At 31.1% G+C, this 6693-nt stretch overlaps 1 non-coding gene across 1 annotated transcript; it reads left to right on the top strand.

Moving 5' to 3' along the window:
- Nucleotides 1-758: 758 nt before the first annotated feature.
- Nucleotides 759-840, top strand: Trnas-gcu. The gene has a single exon. It is a non-coding gene; the product is annotated as a tRNA-Ser (tRNA).
- Nucleotides 841-6693: the final 5853 nt, after the last annotated feature.

Raw genomic sequence — 6693 nt, 5'->3', positions numbered from 1 at the left:
TATTTTTTGGTTATATTTTAATTTGATACGCATGCGATAAAGTTTGAATCAACACATGAAATCAAAAAAATTATGAAAATTGAACAAATATTATTTTTATATTTACCATGTCATTTCTCGGTGCCTCCACCATATGTTATGATTAAGGATTACAAAATTTTCCGAATCAATTCATTTCAATTAAAAATATTTCATGGAAATTAATTAAACTTTTTTAATTATAATAATTATTCTTCTGTTTATTTATTTTTGTTGTGTTTCTACTTCGAATTAGTTAGAATTCATGTTAAAGTCGGCTTTGATATTTTTTCTAGAAATTTCGAAATTAATTTTTTTTATCTGAATTAAAGGGAGTATGTTACTTTTTATAGAAAAAAGTATGTCTTAAAAAGGCTCACATGAATAAAAATAGAAAATTCAACAGGTGTTATAGGAATCCGCAACATTAGATAGGAAAATGGCTTTTTATGAAATTTATTCTAATCCACCTTAAAATGTTCTGATCAAAAGTTCTCACCACCACAAATATTTGAGTACTTTTCGAGCTAAGGACGATCAAAGCTACAAATATATTAGTTCCTATATGACTAGGAAAATGAAACTTTTTCTAACTGTTCCCAAAATATTCTTCGGATCATTCTAATCAAAAGCTCTCACGGCTACAAAATTTTGTAATCGGTACTTTTCCAGCTACGGGCTATATAACTAACTTGATTGCCCGTAGCTCTGAAACTATTCGTCAAAACTGATATTTACAAGACGAGGTGGCCGAGTGGTTAAGGCGTTGGACTGCTAATCCAATGTGCTCTGCACGCGTGGGTTCGAATCCCATTCTCGTCGAAATTTTTTTTTTAATTCTCTCTCCGACGAGGTGGCAACCCTGAATGCTTCCTAAATTCAAAATCAAAATGTTGTCGTCCTTGACTAAAAGAGATTTTTCTTAGGTTTGAATAAATCAGGAAATAGACACGATTTTTTTCGACTCATTGGTGCAATGATGTGCTATTCAGAATTTTCACTAACAAATGATCATAGAATATGGCGTCATATGGTTATCGTTGCACGCATTCCACGCATATGTGGATGCAATTCGAAAAATTAGTTACAATATATAGTAGACGAATCATTTTAGATCAAAAAAGGCTAAAATGAAGAATTTTTATTCACCTCAACCTATCGGGCCAGTTTTTTTTTTAAATGTTCAGGAAGGTCCATATATTAAAAACTACATCTAACTTTTTGCTGCTAGAAAGTTTGGCCATTGCTATGGGCCAAATTAGCACATTATAATAATAGGTGATTTTTGAAAATTTCAAAACTTTGAAAATATGCAACAAAATGAACCTGAAACATACATTGGGGGTTTTCGGGATACAGATTCCGTTATATGGACCTTCCTGTTCATTTAAAAAAATAAACTGGCTCGTTAGGTTGCGGTACAAAAACATTCTCTATGAAATGCTAAAATGACACGACTAATAGGTATATAATACAATATATATTGTTGATAAAATTTAAAACAAACGCAATTTAAACGTTTTTGTTTTAAATAAAACAAAAATTTTTATATTGAAAAACATCAACAATAACATAAATAATAAATTGTATTGTATTTTATTTATCCGTGCGGTTTTAAATAATGGAATAATAACAATTTTATACTGTTTATAATAATATACATACACACATAAATACACATGCATGAAGCTCCCGTAACCGTACGATACAGTTTAATCGCATTTGAATCCGTCTAGTCAAATTCAATCGAACAGATCTTTTGTTAACACCCGTCGCAACAAAATTAATTTAATTAATAATTGTAATACGCTGGTGTAGTGCATGATATATGCATGAAGGAGGTGCACTCAGCCTCTGAAATTGAGGAGCTGATAAATGAAATTATCAGCGGAAAGTTGGTCAAACACATATATAGTATCACAAAGGTTCTCTATAGCCTAAGTGTGTCCTTCGTGGACAGCCAATATAAAATAATTGACAGATATATTCATAGACATCTGATTATAATAAATATAAATACTTATTATCTATGGATATATTATGCCCAGCTGTTTACACTGAACTAATTGATGGTCTATGGCCTACTCATTTATTTTTGACTAACGATAATACCCTAATTATGTAGCGAGATTATAATGCAGCCGTATTGACATTAAAGCTTCAACATAATTCATAATGTATATGCATACAGATTATTTTTGTACCTTCTAGACCGATGATAGTCCTGTATTTTTACCGCATTAGTGTGATGTTATGACTCAAATAAGTCTTATATATACAGGATGTTTGGAAAAACAGGATTCAAAACTTTCCCTAGATAATCAAGGTTAATTATCGCTTATTTTACTTTTTTGGAAACATTTTCTTTTTCTACTTGATCCCGCATCGGTTGTCGCAAACTTATCAGGTAGCGTTAATTTGTTGGCAAATGACCAACTAACAAATTTCCAAGACCTTGAGGTTACTTTAATTGGGGAAGTGATATTCGCAAAGGATTTTTAAATATCAATACTTCATAAAATGACTGCGAAAATTCACACTGACCCGAAGTCTATTAAAAACATTCAGAATCATAACTCTCTTTTAAGACAATATTTTTAGTGAAAACTTTTCAGACACCTCTATAATAAATTGATATGTGTTGATGTGTACACTTTTATTCAAAGCAATTGCACCAAACGAAGAGACATTTATATAAGTATTTAACTAAAGTCAGGCCACTATTCGCATCAGGCTTGTTTTGCTTAAAAATCATCTCAGAGTGGTTCATTTTTTGTAGTTTCGAGTGAATGTCAATCATTGTTATATGAATTATGTCCATAAAAGAGTGATGAAGTTAGTTCCGTTTCCAACATATTTAGTTCCAGTATGCGGTTTTATTTTGTGCCAAAGTATAGTATCGATAACTGCTAGGTTACATATTTTGTCTTCTACATATATTTATATATTCGGGTCCATGAAATTAGATCCATGAAATAGGATTCATGCAAAATTGATTCAAGGAGCCCACAGGAATTTGATTGCCATTGAGCAAACCTTCAGGGGTTCGCAAGTCGTTTCTCTTGATCGTTCGACTCTCTCGATCAACTCTGGAGAAGGGGAACCCTGGATTTTGGACAAGGATCGTTTAAGTTGAAAAAAAATACGTTGATATCTTAATTGAGAAATTATTAGTATAGGCGCATTCGGACAAAAAAATTATATGGTTTTCACATGGTTCAAAATTTTCCCAACATCTCTTAAATCACCGTTAAACAGAGTTTCAAAAAGCTGCCATAAGGGTCGATTAAAAAGACCTAAGTGAAGGTCAGAAAATATTTGGGTAATTGTTATTGTTTGTAATTTTGAGTTATTTAGGATAAATAAGTCACACAAAATTACTTTTAAATTCTTCACATGCATAATTTCGGGCGTATCACCAGAAAAGAAGCTTCAAAGCTTCGCTACAATATCTCGGAATTTAATCCTCCAACCGTGAAATGAACTCTATTTCTATATTTCATGCTTAAAATCCACTTTATATGCAATTTTTTTAAATTTTTTAGAAGGGAAAAGCATTTAACGATTAATAGAGTAATTTCTTAGATAAAGTTTGCTAATGATGAGCAAAAAAATATTTCTTGAGAACGGTTTCCGTAATCTTATTTGGTAAATTCCTAAGCTTGTAAAAATAATGAAACAGCGCTTCGACTATATTATTTAGAGTGCGCATACAATTTTATAACGAAAATATTCATCAAATCTCACTGATTACACCACCCTCCCCCCTACCAAAACCGTATGGATGTGTTAAAAGTTGAATACACATACGAAAAAAAAAAATACAAGTAAACGATTCTACAAAACTTTATTCTTATATTTTTATAACTTATTCGCGTTTTATAAAATATAGCCCCCTCTGGCAAATAAAAGATTTATTTCAAAGATTTTCTGGTGTTAAAAATTTATGAGAATAGCCATAAGACACAACTAGGGAGCAAAAGTAAAGACTCATTTTGAGATAGTGTTGAGTCGAGCGTGACAAACATGATATTTACTTGGTCCCGCGGTGTATGTGCTATTTTTCTGCTCAATAGAAGACGGGACGGGTTTCCGCCCGAGGGAAGGTATAAATGATTTCATCATACATCCAGGAGCTCAAATCAATTGTCGTCTAAAATTTTTGCACTATATTTTTCAAAGGAGCCACAAAAAAACTCCAAAATTATAAAAAGAGCAAAATTATTACCCAAAACAGAAGTAAAAAATTCATACCCCCATAGTTTTTGGGTAATAACTTTCAAATTCAACAACCAATTAAGATTCAATGATTCAAGGCTGATTCGGCGAGCGTCATCCTTTTATAATTGATTCATAGACATAACTATTTTCTTCTTTTTAAGGTAGTACGAGCGCCAAGACAAATTTAGACTCGTGGGTGAAATTATTTTTACCTTATTTTCAACTTTGATGACGAATTTTGATAAAACTTCATGTATCTGCCTTGGTTTTTCGAAATATGGAAAGCTAAATAATTAAACAATATTTTCAATTTTCGATACTTTGAAAACTGCAAGAAAATTGCAAGAAAATCTGACGTGATAGTTGGAAAAGGATTTCATTTTTGGATTCAGCACCTTAATGAAAATATAATTTACCAAAAATCCATATTAAATTAATCCAGTCTGTACACACAACTCATACTTCCTTAAAAGGTATTTCTTATTAAAATTTTTCTTAAGAATCTAAAATTTGTTCTCCTGGCTTGGTTTCCAATACTTTATTTTAAAAAATAAAGTAAAACCTTTAAAAACACACACATATGCTTGCTATATAGGAATATTGTTTATATTATAACAAATCAAAATAAAATAATTGTTTATTTACTTTTATAACTTCGTAAACAATCAAAATACTTTTTAATACGAACTCGAACATATTTATATACAAAAATATCATGTGTTGAACAAGGATGACACTCTATTCAAATTTTCTGATAAACATATGTCAGTTACGAATTTAAAGTAAACAATATTTTTGGTTAAGAAATTGTTTAGTTTTGACTAAAAACAATTTTATGTGTTTCCCCAGTTGTAACTATTCAGTCGTGATGGTATTACATACTTATTACTTCTGATCATCTCACAAAAAATTTTTTATCAAATCCGTCCGACGGCAGATTATTTCTCCCAAGATTTTTTAACGATCCTTATTTTTTTTTCTATTATCGTTAAATGTGTTTTTTTTCTCGAGTGTGTTAGTGAGATTCATTTGTTTTCAGTGAGGTTTGTGTTTGTTTTTTTGAATATTTACATTTAAGCGATTATGACTCAAAAGTGACTCAGTTACATAGTTTTCCGATTAAACGTGAAATTTTAGGTAAGGCTCGAGTATTCTTATATATTTAAAATAACGCGCGTTTATAACTATTTTTCTGATGTATAGACGCATGCGTATTTGTTTAATATTAACGTAATAACGTTTTTGGAAATGGCGTGTTTAACTAATGTTAGATAATAAATTGGCGGTTGGTGAAAGTGTAAGAAAAATTTTCTTTGAAAGAGTTTTTTTTAGAATTATTCGGTTTTTTGGAAAATAAATTGGGTTGATCTGGAAGATAAAAAAAATTTGGAGTAGTAAGTACTTTTCTTTGCGTGTTTGCTATAGTGTGAAAAAAAATGTTTTAAGCTTGATTTAAATTATGCCTACATTTTGCTAAGCCCTTAGTAAACCAATAATTTGATAGGCCAACCAAACTCGCCCGAACTTATTAAAATCAAAAATTCTTTTTGGTATACATAAGTGAAAATTTCAATACCAAAGTCGAGGCTATGGGTTATAGATTACCTAGAATATTCCACGCGGACTTCCCACAGTGTAAAATATCAGTGGAGACATGCCTTTCTTTTCTCTAAGGCACTCTGGGTAAGTGCCCAGGACCCCGCAATCAACGAGGGCCCTAGCCGCCCTCAAAAAAAAGCATTCTTTGCAGTCGTCCTTCCATTCTACGAATTAAGTAAGTGCTCTTACTTAATTTGTCTTGAATACTGTAAAAAATTTCATTACCCACATCATAATCCCACCGGAAAATGGGAAAACCCCCATTTTTCATGTTTTTCAAGCAATTTTGAATGCTGAAAACCGCATCTTTCTAACAATTCTTTGGAATTTGTATCAGTCAGTGAGTCTGCTCCAGTTATAGTGAGTTCCCACCATACTCTATCTCAAAATGGTTCAAATAAAATTTGTCGCAAATTTGAAGCACTACAATTTTTATATTAAAATCTTTGGAGCAATAGAAACTGAGATAATCGTGAAAATCTGATTTTTTTTAATCTTTGATATTGAATAACTCAAATGAGTTTTGAGACCCAAAATGAAGCTTTATACGAAAATTCAATTTATTCTCTCTCATATATAAGCGTATTAATCGGATCGAATCACCTTATAAACAAATAATGAATGTAAGTTTGTTTTGAAATTAGGTTATAGGTAAGCTCCAACCCCGTTCCCGTAATATTTAATCAATAAAAAACTGTTTACATAAAGTTATAATAACGGTCTGAGTAGCATACATAGATACGTTCATACGTAATACGTCAAATTGTAGTCATATCTCTATATCCACCGAGCACCGCACCATTCAAACAACAAATTAATTATTCCAACTACTTCCGGTTATGTCAATGTTTATTA

Source organism: Chrysoperla carnea, chromosome X (genome assembly GCF_905475395.1).
Source record: "Chrysoperla carnea chromosome X, inChrCarn1.1, whole genome shotgun sequence".
Classification (NCBI taxonomy): Eukaryota; Metazoa; Arthropoda; class Insecta; order Neuroptera; family Chrysopidae; genus Chrysoperla; species Chrysoperla carnea.
This window is presented reverse-complemented; position numbering and strand designations above follow the sequence as displayed.